The following is a 13,202-nucleotide window of genomic DNA, read 5'->3' as shown; positions in this document are numbered from 1 at the left end:
TTAACATTACCATGTTCACAGGAGGTCAGAGACTGGCAATTATGTGCTCTTGATGTCAATAGTTGCTTGATTTTGAGAATTATTAGTGGGGTCTGATTGTCACCATCCTGATTTTTTCAAATCATTGTTATAGCTTTAGCAAAGATGCATGCACTCATCATGGTTGATTGAAGACAATCAATCGGACAATTCAGCAGCTTAAAATGCTGAAAAGAATAAGAAAAATGATTGGTAGCTTAAATTTGAGTTTGTCTCAAAGTCTGAATTTGTGTTTGCCAGTTGACCGTTTGGTCAACAGGTGAAATATTTGTCTACCGCGGTTGTTACCCAGCACTGGTGGCTGATGGTTGTTGCTTGCTGGTCTACTGCTGCTGCTGCTGCAGAATTTTGCTGGGCTGCTGCTGCTGCAATGTTGTTGTGAAGTGGGTTGCTACCAGATGCTGGTCTGCTGCAAATTTGGGTTGTTGTTAGTTTCATGTTTTCATTTTGTTATCTGCTGTTTTTACTATGGGTTCACAATTTGGATATATTTGAGTATTTTAGTGAGTTTACCCTTTCAGGTTTTATACACCGCTTCCAAAAGCATATTTTTTAGCAGTGTTTTTTTGCCTACCCATCAACTTTAGGTGATTTAATATCAATGTTATTAGTTTGTAATAGTAGTGCCTGAGGGATGCCTCTTGTAAATATGTAAATCTTATAAAAAAATATAAATGATTTTCAATTTTTTTTGCCGCTAAAAATTTGTTGTTGCCAAAAAGTAAAGCTTTCTTGACAAACAACTTGTCGGTAAATGTGTAGGCAAAAGTTTATTTTTGCTCACTCATATTGTGTTGCTAAAAGTGTATTTTTTACCAATGCCAATTTGTCGTTGCCAAAAGTAAAGCTTTATTGAGAACCAAACCGTTGGCAAATGGCAACATTTACTGACGTAAATGTGTCGCTAAAAGTTTACTTTTGCCCACTCATATTGTGTTGGTAGAAGTGTATTTTTTACCAATGCCAATTTGTCATTGCCAAAAGTAAAGCTTTAGCGGCAAACAAATCGTCGGCAAATGGCAACATTTACCGACGTAAATGTGTCACCAAAAGTTTACTTTTGCCGATGCATATTTTGTTGCTAAAAGTATATTTTTTGTCCATGCAAATTTGTGTTGCGAAAAGTGCCACACAATCATCATATTTGAGTGACTTTTACCGACGCAAGGTAAATTGTCGATGATGGATGAAGGCTTTTATCGACGACTATGTTCGTCGCTAAAGGCATTACTTTTACCAACGCAATAATAATTTCGTCAGCAAAAACTTTTGCCGACTCACTTTTGCTTACGGGTTGCCAACGTTGCTTTGTGTGTCGGCAAAGCTCTTTGCCAACGAATTTTCCCTTTTAGCAACATATTTTGTTGCGTTGCGAAAAATACAATTTCTTGTAGTGCCTCCCACACTTCAAGAAAAATATGAGGAAGAAAAATATGAGGAAGGAATGACTGTAAATCTTGTGTTTGAGAGAGAGTACCTTGCAAACTTAGTATTTAATTACAAATTAAATGATATGGGAATGAGACTTGGAGGCAACCAAGGCCATAAATGTATGGTACTCATGCATTTGATGGACCTATAACAGGTTATCCTGCTATGGCAGAACAAAGAAATAGGCCAATTAATCAAATAAGGCCTCAGAATATGCAGAATCATGCCATACAATAACACCATACTATGTGTAGACATTCCATTTTGACCGGCTCTAAGATTTGGACACTTTCTTTTGAACACCCCATGATGATAATTGGAATATGTCATTTTATGAATTTCTCAGCAGAAAAATTAGATTGAAACTTTAATCTCAAACCTCACTCATTTTTGGCCAAATTATTAATTTATAGTATTTTATAATTTCATGTGTGTACATATTTTTAGGTGCTTTTATCAAAAAAAAAAAAAAAAAAAAAAAAAGATGGTATGGTTAGGGTATTTTTTAGGAGAAGTTAAAGAAGTTTTGGGGTAGGCAGGTGAGATGATGATGTTTTTTTGGTGGAAGATAGGTGATTATGTGTTTTGTGCTGGGGTAGAAGGAATAAAGAAAAAGATGGCAAAAAAAGAAAGGCAGGGGTGAACATGGTGTATGGTCAGCATGATGATGATATCTTTGGTGGGAGAGAATACAATGATAAAAGGGAGGATAATGGTTTTTGGGTGGGCATAATAATGATTTTTTAAAAAAAAAGAGAATGCCGGGTTGGTGGCACATAAATGGGATTGATAGTTTATTGTTGTTTTAATGGTGGGATAGAATATATTCCTGCAACAGGTTTGGCTTGGGGATGATCAACGATTACCCATTTTACACAATAAAAAATTCCATGTAAACCCAGACAACACGAGAGAGAGAGACGGGAGGGAGAGAAAAGGTGGTAAATAAAAAGTAGTTTGGAGAGGTGGATAGACCCACAAAACAAAAAAAGAAAAAAAATAGACAGACACATGGAACACACTCACTCAGAAGGCACATGAGGGGGAACTGTTTTTGTTTTAAAAAGAAAAAAAAGGCACATGCATGGGGCCCGAAAACCTCTCTTCTCGGCTATCACACACATACACGGACAGACACGCACATGGGCAGTCTCCCTCTCTTTTCCTTTTGAGGTGGCCATGATAACGCCAGAAACAAAAATGGTAAATAGGGATCTATTGTGCTAAATTGTGGGAGAGAGGACAGGCTGGATCTGAAAAAAAAGAAAAGACACTCTCTCTAGTTACTCTTTAGGATTTTGAGCACTCGTCTTTGAAGAATTTCTTCAAATCGACAAGACTTGAAAGATAATCTTTACAATGGCAATAGATCGAAGTTCCAGTGAAAGTGTTTAATCACGTAGAAGAATACAATTTAGAAGAGGAAAAACAGAGAGAAAATTCAAGTAAAGAACCCATGTTCTGTCCATATATTTGTAGTATCTATCGTGGCTGTTAACGAATGGTTACAACTTATCAGAAATTCAAACTCAATGATCACCATGTTTCTAAACCATTGTGACTCTTTATTCAAATCTTAAACTTCCTACTTCCCGTAACTTCTTCCTGCGGGAAGATTGAATCACCATATAAGGATTTGATTTGGTGTGAGAGGGTCCACCATATTATGGTGTGATCACCTCTCATACTTTCATCTCCCACTTGATCACATTATAATATTGATGATAAAGCCTGAGTTTGGCATGTTTACCTTGGTACCAAAAGTTTGCCTCATGCCACTTTCATCTATGAAATTACCTCATGGATCGACGTCTGATTGTGACTTGGCCATACGTGTGCATGTTTTTGCCACAAATCTGACCGCACCCATACGAATGTGTTCTTCCACTGACAACACGCTCCAGATGACTTCAATTCACTATATTTCAAGTGAACGGCATCAATTTTCAGTGATGGGTTCATAGTCCATAGCCAATCACCATTCACTACATTTTTCATGTGTTGACCTGCACTGAAATTATTGTTAAGTACTTCCTTTAAGACCTATTCTTGAATGTTTTCCTTAACACACCTTATCAATGACTTTTTGCTGATCAAGCAGACAATATCATCTAGTTAGCACGTTGTATATTATGGACTTTACATTTCATGCTAACTATGATATCCATACCTTGTCAGTTCCTATATCTTGTTACCTGATCAAACACATGTTTCCATGCAAGATAGAGTCGCAAAACATCGGTTATCTAGGCGTCCCCAGAGTTATCCGACTATGCACTTATATAAGTAGCTAAACCACTTAGCTAGGCATTTTTCAATCCCATATTAGCTACACGTTCTCTGAATTTTTCCAGAGACAACCCTTTGGTCATAGGGTCAGCCACCATCTCTTCTGAGGGTATATAGTTGACTTTAATTTCACCTCTCTCCACTATGTCCTGAATATAGTGGTAACTTATATCAATATGTTTTCCCTTAGAGCTATTTGCTCCACTTTTTATTAATGAGATAGCGGACTGATTGTCACAAAACATATTGACCGGTCTGATAGGTATACCTAATTGTAAACTGTCAACAAATCGTTTTATCCAGACCGCATTACTAACGGCTGTGCTGCAAGCTATGTATTCAGCTTCCATAGTGTATTTTGCAACACAACTCTGTTTCTTACTTAACCATGCAACTGCTGTACCACCAAACAAGAACACATGACCACTAGTAGATTTTCTATCATCTACATCTCCTGCAAAATCTGCGTCAGTGTATCCTTTTATGTTTAGATCACACAAACCAAAACATAACTTCAAATTTTTAGTGACTTTTAAATATCTGAATATTCTTTTGATTGCTTGCCAATGTTCCTTACCTGGATTGGATTGAAACCGACTTACCAATCCGACTGCATGACAGATGTCAGGTCTTATACTTGTTATAGCATACATTAGGCTGCCTACTGCCTGAGCATACGGGACATTTCTCATTTCCTTAATGTCAGACTTAGTTTGAGTACTCATACTTTTACCAAGACTTTGTCCCTTGTAAACAGGCGTACTTAAAGAATTACAGTTATCCATATTAAATCTTTTGAGCACCTTGTCTAGATATTTCTCTTGATCTAGATATAATAATTTTGAATTTCTATCTCTTGAAATTCTAATTCCTAGAACATAGGTTGCAAGACCCATGTCTTTCATTTCAAATCTAGATGCCAAGAAAGTTTTGGTTTTTATAATCATATTTGGATAATTTCCTGCTAACAATATATCATCCATGTATATAGATAATATTGCTAACTTGTCATCATTTTTCCAGATATAAACACAGTGATCTAATGGACTCACGACATAGCCTATTTCTAAAATGGCTTGGTGGAATTTCAAGTACCATTGTCTTGAAGATTGTTTAAATCCATATAGAGATTTCTTCAACTTGTAGACTTTATCCTCGTTGCCTTGGTTTTGGAAACCATCAGGTTGAATCATATAAATTTCCTCTTTTAATTCTCCATTGAGAAAAACAGTTTTAACATCTAATTGATGCAATTCCAAATCCATCCTGGCTACTACCGCCATTAGAATCCTTATAGAGACAAATTTTGCAACAAGAGAATATGTATCTACGAAGTCTATTCCAGTTTGTTGAGTGAATCCCTTGGCTACTAACCTGGCCTTGTATTTCTCCAAACTTCCATCTACTTTGAATTTGTTTCTAAGAACCCATTTGCAACCAATGGCTTTTCTTCCATTCGAGAGATCGGTTAATTTCCAAACATCATTTTTCTTGATTGAGTCAAGTTCTTCATTCATTGCCTTAAGCCATTGAGTAGCATCACTGCTACTCATTGCTTCATTATAAGTAGTAGGATCATCTACTAAGTTATTAAGTTCTTTAACTTGAAAAACATAATGATCTTTCAAAAACATAGATGGACGTCTTGCTCTCTTACTCCCATTTATCTCAGGATTCAAAGCAGGTAAAACAACGTCATGTAATTTGCGTTTGCTCCCACTATTAGATGGTTCGGGAAGAATATGTGGACTGTGTGACAAAGAAAGAAGAGAAGAATCCTGAGATACTTCAGAGAGCAATTCAATTTGTTCAATAGGAGTAACAAGATCAGTAGATTCAAGAAAAATAGCATCTCTACTTTATATTAATCCACGTTTGGGATGGTAAAAATGATAACCGCTCCCATTTTCGACATAACCAATAAACTTGCATTCCCAAGTTTTGCTTCCCAATTTATCCCTTAAAGGTTTGGGAATAAGTACATGTGCTTTACATCCCCAAGCTTTGAGATTTTGAACATTAAGTTTAGTTCCATGCCAGCATTCGTAAGGAGTTAGAGGTTTGGCTTTAGTTTCGATTCTATTTAATATGTACGCAGCGGTGGACAAGGCTTCCTCCAAAAAACGAATAGGAAGATCACTATGAGCCATCATAGACCTTGTCATTTCCATGAGAGTACGATTTCGTCTTTTTGCGACCCCATTTTGTTGTGGTGTGTATGGCATTGTAAACAAATATTTTATGCCATTGTCCTTACAGAAATAATCCATAGCTTCATATTCGCCACCTCTATCATTATTCAAGTGTTTAATGGACCGACCAAGTTGCTTTTCCACCTCTAATTTATATTCCTTAAACTTGTCAATTGTTTCTGATTTGTGTTTAAGAAGGTAGATATGTCCATATCTTGAATAATCATCAGTGAAAGTAATAAAGTATTCCATGCCTCGATGAGTTTTAGTTCTTAAAGGGCCACAAATGTCCGAATGAAATCCTTATATGGTGATTTAATCTTCCCGCAGAAAGAAGTTACTGGAAGTAGGAAGTTTAAGATTTGAATGAAGACTCATAATGGTTTAGAAACATGGTGATCATTGAGTTTGAATTTCTGATAAGTTGTAACCATTGCTTAACAGCCACCATATACTATAAATATATGGACAGAACATGGGTTCTTTACTTACTTGAATTTTCTCTCTGTTTTTCCTTTTCCAGATTGTATTCTTCTGTGTGATTAAACACCATCACGAGAACTTCGATCCATTGGCATTGTAAAGATTATCTTTCAGTGATCGAGATCAAAACATGGCATCTTGACCATCTCCACCATGTCCATTGAACTGGTTCTTTTACAACAACTCTCTCTCTCTCTCACCCAATGCCGTCGAACCCGCTGCTGTCGCACCACCGCCACTAGAACCACCGCTTCCTTCCCTCATTGGTGGGCAGTGTCCTCGTTGCCAACTTCCTACGGATCTGAAAGAAGGGCAGTAGCTCCTTTGCGCCAACTCTTGAAGTAGGTTCTTGTATGTCTCCGAATGAAGGATTAAGTTAGGGTTCGGCAAGAAAAGACACGAAGCTTAAGACTAAGAGAGAGGCCTCTCCTCTTCCATTTTTGCCCTAACAGTTTTTATTTCTTCCATGGCTTACATGATTGTGTTTTGATATATATATATATATATTTATATAAGAAGAAACGCTTTGTGTCTTCACGAATCAAAAGCACCAAATGTTCTAAACAGAGACAAAAACAAAAGAGCAACACACCAATGGCCAAAATTCACATTCACAGCAGACCATAACTTGTTCTGTCTTTCACACCAAACCCCATCATCGTCATCATCATCTCATACCTTTATCTTTAACCATTCTTCTTACACTTTGGAGCCATCATCACATTTGTTATCCCAGGCACTTTTATAGCTTCTATTGTTACAGGTGTTTTGGTTTACCTTGGTGGTTTGATGTATCTCATGTACAGACTTCCATTTAATGAATGCCTCATGTTTGGTGCTCTTATATCAGCTACGGATCCTGTTACTATTTTGTCTATATTTCAGGCCAAGAGGGTGCATCAGATGTAGATCTCAGTATCCTCCCAACATACAAACTCCAAATCTCTGGCTGTGAGGAAAAGCCTGGCGTTGGAGGAGATAGAATGGTTCTTGTTGAAACAAGTAGTGGATACTTGACTAATGAACGAATTCTTTTACCTGAGGATGCAGTCTACTGGATTGAAGACAAAAGGTTATTTGCTAGTTGATGAATGGTCGGGGGTTTAAAACTTTTATTTTTATTTTGAGTGTTTGTGAGGATTCTATTTTATTTATTTCCCTTGGATCTATAATATTTAAAATGTTATAATAATCTCCCATCCCCGCTTCTTTTTATCCCATTCTTTAATCGTTTTCCATACCTGTACATATATATCTGACATGCCATGCATATCCATGCTTTGCATCCATGTTTCATGCATTAAGATTTGGCTAAATTTGCATTTGTGGATTCAATCAATTCTTATGTGATTCTATGCGTTACCTCATGTTCTTGAGATGATTCAAGTGCCATATTTTAAAAGCCGAATCTTTAGTTGTATCTCATGAGTGAATTGCATTAGGATTCTGTATATAGGATCATGTATATTTTACTAAATTTTGTTTTGTAGCTGTTCGCAGGAAGTCGGTAAATATGTGAGTTTTTATGCTTTAGCATCCCACTTGTCCATAATTTTCTTATTATGTTTAGCATCCTACCATGAGGCTAATTGATTAAATGCTATAACTATTTGAATGCCTGTGGATGAAGGCTTGTTACTTGAATTGAGATGATTCACCGATTGTACGTTTTAAGCCCACTTTGTAGTGGAAAATTTACAAGTTTTAAGCCCACTTTGTTAAGTGGCAAATTCAATCCCTTTTTAAAAAACGAACTTGAAATCGAATTGTTCCAATTTGAGCAAACTAGTCTATGCCTTGTATGCTTCATATTATAAATTTGAGGATTTACTAAATAATCAGAACATGAACATATAAGAAAATAAAATTCATATCATGGTTTAGTACAGGCCGATCTTTTGATCGAGTGAGCGGGAGTGCTCAATTAATGACCTTCCCCCTTCATACCTAAGGTTTTGAGCCAAGCATCATTGGTTACGACGAATAGTGGCCTTGGCACGAGTCACGGATTTCCTAATTTTTCCAAAATAAATATTAGGTGGCAACTCTGAGATGTGATGATGCAGTCCATTTTTGACAAAATTGAAATAAAATGGATTTTCAATAAAAGTTGCCAAATTTGGACTGTCGTTTATGTTTCACATTGCGCTAGTGAGACTATATCAAAGAGATCGAGGGTCCGAACTGTTTAACGCGCACGGGTACCCCTCGGGCATGTTACACTATGAACCCAACGTGATGAACCCAAGGCCTAACAGATTTTTAGCTCTCCTAGCCATAATATACCTAAGAGAGATATAGAATTGGAAAAGAATATTGCAAATTGCATAATTCTTTTAGGCATTCTACTAACAATTGTGTCACATTTCGAAATTTTGTGTAGGATCTGATTCAAAAAAGAATGTTGAAGTATGCCGAGAAAAACAAAGATGTTATGACAGTTGACAGTGATCCTTTTCCAGAGGTGGTAGGTATTAATATGGTAGCAACTAGCCTCCAATCGACTGACCAGAAAAAGGGAAAGAATCCTAGAGTTCTCCTAGTAGAACTGGAGAGATTGGGCAAAGAAAGAATGGAAAAGGCTGCCAAATAAGCAAAAGGGAAAAAAGTTCAAGAGGAGCCTAAAGAAAGGTTCATCTGCTTTAGATGTGGTACTAAAAAAGAAAAAGCAAAGGCCATTGTGATAGATGAACTTCAAAAGATTGGAAGTAATGTTGGCCTTAGGTTCAATACTATGGGAAGTGGTGATCTACAGATATTTGATAAAAACTGTTTGTTTTATGACGGGTCATATCTAGGAATATTTGGCCTTGCAGAGAATTATGGGGAGGATGAGGCTCCATTTTTGTTTCAAGGAGGTCTTGTCCATCCATGTTTCAGTGGATCAAATAATATTAAAACCATGCTAAAACAGTAGAAAGGTTCTAAACCATATAAAACTCCAAAGGTATTGACAAGGCTATACAATGGCCAGCAACAACATTTTGTGAATCCTCATAATGGCCAATAATAGATTGGAAGGCCATATGGAGGACAACAACAGTTTGTAAGGTTATTTTGAGGGTCTCAATAGTAGCATCATGGCCCAAGGGTGAGGCCAGATATGCAACTAGTCCAACCCAGAATGATGAAGCCTCCAGTGCCACCTAACTTAGGATGGCAAGGGGTAGTTCACCCAAAATTTCCTGTGGTTGGCTGGAGACCTATGGGAGAGACAAGGACTCAAAAAAGAAGAGAACAAAGGAAGTTCCCCGCCATGATGTCCAAAGATGTAGGAGATAAAAGAATTAGAAGGCTAGATTTAGCGTAGACTAGAGATGGTTTGATTCCTGCTTCTTCAGTTAGGGAAATGAAGGGGTCAACTTTAACTTCTCAAGCTCATCTAGTGCAGCCAATTCATATTTTAAAGAGGAAAATGGAGCCAGAAAAAGTAGCTGACAAGCTTGCTGAGAAACTTTCTGAAAAAACTTTGTTAAGACAGAAATTGAAAAAGTTAGAAAAGGAATTGATGTCTGATGAAGATGACAAGAATAGGGAAGATGTCGCAATGCAAGAGATCCAAAGCCAAGAATTGGCCATGGATAATATGGTACATTTGGATGAGGAAGCTAAAAAGGAAGAAGCCAAGTCAGATAGTTCTAGTGGTGACTTTGGGAAGAAGTTGGCTACTATCCAATTTGGTTCTTTGCCTGGTCCAAAAGAATGTAATATGATTATGGCTATTCCAAAAAAGTTTCAGGCCAAGATGGACCAGCCAAACATGTTGGCATGGGATGTAGAAGACTGGACAGAGCAAGTTGTGGAAATAGCAATGACTAAGGCAGATGTTATGCCACTAAGGTCCATAGAAGTAGTTAAGTCTGTCGATGATGAAAAGGTAGTGTTATAGAAGCCTGAAGAAAAGTTAATCAGGCACTTAAGACCATTGTATATGAGAGCCCATCTAGATGGAGTTCCAATCGACAAAGTGTTGGTGGACAATAGAGTAATTGTCAATATTCTCCATTCCAAAACTCTGAGGGCAATAGGTAAGTTAGTGGAAGATTTGTTACCTACTGATATTAATATAAGTAATTTTGCTGGGGGATCATCTAAAGCAAGGAGAGTTGCCGCTATCCAACTTTAGGTTGGTTCAAGGTTAATGGGAACCACTTTCTTTGTGATTGATTCCACTTCTGACTGCAATGTGCTGCTAGGAAGGGATTAGATACACCTTAATGGATGTGTACCATCTTCTTTGCATCAAGCTCTAATTTTCCTAACCAGTAATGAGCAAGATGAGCAGAAGGGAATCAAGATTTACTAGGCAGATGCCGACCCTTTTGTAGCAGATGTTCACAACATAGAGGTTGTACTCTATGATGAAGACTTAGGACCAGTGGAAGTAGTTGAAGATGAGGTTAAGTCTCAAGAGAAAAGCTTGACTAATGAAGAGTTCAAGCACATCATAGAAGAGGGGTTCAAGCAGATAGGCCAAGAATTTGCCAAACCAAGCTTGATGAAGAAACATAAAGAGCTTGTGATTGAGGAAGTAATAGAAGTTAGAGATGCAGATGCAAAAGCCAACCACAACCCTTGTAATTAGGTCTACTTTTGTCAGACTTCTTAATTTCTTTCTTGCAAGTAGGTTGAAGTTTAAATCAATGCCTGTTTGTTCATGGGCAAAATGTGTAATAGAAAATAGCCCTCTAAGTTATAAAGAGGTGCAATTAGAACATTTGAGAGCTGCGCCTGCCAAGTTAGATGACCTTAAAGCAGATGTTCAAGATCCTTTAGAGGAATTTAACTTGGGTACTATGGCATGTAAAAGGCCAATTTATGTAAATGCTAGTTTATCTAATGAAAGTGAAGGCAAGTTGGTTGGCTTGCTGTTTGAGTATGTGAATTGCTTTGCTTGGAGTTATGCAGAAATGCTTAGTTTGGATAGGACATTAGTAGAATATAGGCTGCCAATAAAAAATAATTTCACCCCACATAAACAAGCCCCAAGGAGAATGACTAATGATGTAACTTTGTTAGTCAAAAAAGAAACTTAGAGACTTTTAAAGGCAGATTTTATTAGGACAGCCAGATATATGGAATGACTGTCAAATATTGTGCCTGTCACAAAGAAAAATGGAAAATTGAGAGTCTGCATCGATTTTAGGAATTTAAATCTAGTAACTCCAAAAGATGAGTATCCTATGCCAGTGGCTGATTTGCTAGTTGATTCAGCAGCCAAAAGCAAAGTCTTATCATTCATGGATGGGCATGCTGGATATAACCAAATTTTCATCAATCCAGATGACATTCATAAAATTGCATTCAGGTGTCCTGGGGCTCTAGGTACATTTGAGTTGGTGGTCATGCCTTTTGGTTTGAAAAATGTTGGAGCCACCTATCAAAGGGCAATGAATCTTATATTTCATGACTTGATAGGAAAGTTTTTAGAAGTATATATTGATGATGTGGCTGTCAAATCTGACACAATTGAAGAGCATTTGAACCATTTAAAGCAGACATTTCAAAAGATGAGAAGCCACAGGTTAAAAATGAACCCTCTAAAGTGTGCCTTTAGGGTAACTGTTGGGAAGTTCTTAGGCTTTTTAGTGCATCACAAAGGAATAAAGGTAGATACTAACAAAGCCTAGGCTATATTGGCAACTAAACCCCCAAGTAATAAGAAAGAATTGCAAAGTTTCTTAGGTAAGATTAATTTCGTAAGAAGATTCATAGCCAATTTAGCCAGGAAGACTTTGGTGTTTTCTTCTTTGGTAAAGATAAAGTCAGATTGTGAGTTTAAATGGGAGGAATGTCATCAAAAGGCTTTTGATCTGATCAAGAAATATTTGATCAATCGTCCAGTGCTTATGCCACCTGTTTATGGAAAGCCTTTGAAGCTTTACATTTTAGCATGTGACTTGTCGTTGGATGTCTGTTGGCCCAGGAAAATGATATGGGTCATGAGCATGCTATTTATTACTTGAGTAGAAGGTTGAATGATGCTGAAACTAGGTACACTTATGTCGAAAAGTTATATTTGACTTTATATTTTGCTGCCATAAAACTTAGACATTACATGCTCCCTTCAGAAGTGTTTGTTGTGGCACAAACTAATGTAATAAAATATATCTTGTCTAGACCTGTGTTGAGAGGTAGGCAAGGTAAATGCATATTGGCCTTAATTGAATAATGCTTTAAGTATGTGCCACATAAAGCTGTAAAGGGACAGACCTTGGCAGATTTTTTGGCAGAGCATCCATGCTTGCTTGTCGAACCAGATTTATTTGAGGTTCATCTGATAGATACTAAGCCTTGGAGGTTAATGTTTGATGGATCTAAAACAGATGAGGGAGTTGGAGCAGGTATTGTCTTGATTGCTCCTAGTCAATTGATGTATTAGTTTGCTTATCAGTTGGATGAGCAACATTTGCAGTCTTGTAATCAAGTTGAGTATGAGGCTTTGATAATCGGACTTGAGTTGGCCATAGAGTTCAAGATTCGAAGGTTGCAAGTTTTTGGTGGCTTTCAATTAGTCATCAAGCAAATGGTAGGGGAATTCAAATGTGTGAACAAAACATTAGAAGAGTATTTAATTGAGTCAAAGTGGTTGACAAACTCTTTCAACAATGTGTCTTTCGCACACAGATATAGAATATAGAATAAATAAGCCAATGAGATGGCTCAAGCAGCATCAGGGTTGAGAATTCCTAAAGGAGCCCAAGAAAGGATCATAAGAATCTAGAAGAGAAACTTTCTGACTTTTAAGGACAGTGTAACATGGCCGAG

General features: G+C 37.2%; 1 long non-coding RNA gene across 1 annotated transcript; it reads left to right on the top strand.

The window, feature by feature from the left end:
• Window positions 1-2,448: 2,448 nt before the first annotated feature.
• LOC114315224 (uncharacterized) lies at window positions 2,449-7,670 on the top strand. The gene is made up of 2 exons (XR_003647710.2): window positions 2,449-2,915; window positions 7,320-7,670. It is a non-coding gene; the product is annotated as an uncharacterized LOC114315224 (long non-coding RNA).
• The last annotated feature ends 5,532 nt before the right edge of the window (window positions 7,671-13,202 follow it).

The sequence above is a fragment of the Camellia sinensis genome, chromosome 3, assembly GCF_055761805.1.
Source record: "Camellia sinensis isolate YWXY chromosome 3, ASM5576180v1, whole genome shotgun sequence".
In the NCBI taxonomy this organism is placed as follows: Eukaryota; Viridiplantae; Streptophyta; class Magnoliopsida; order Ericales; family Theaceae; genus Camellia; species Camellia sinensis.
Note: the sequence above shows the minus strand (reverse complement) of the source record. Positions and strands in the feature narration are given on the sequence as shown.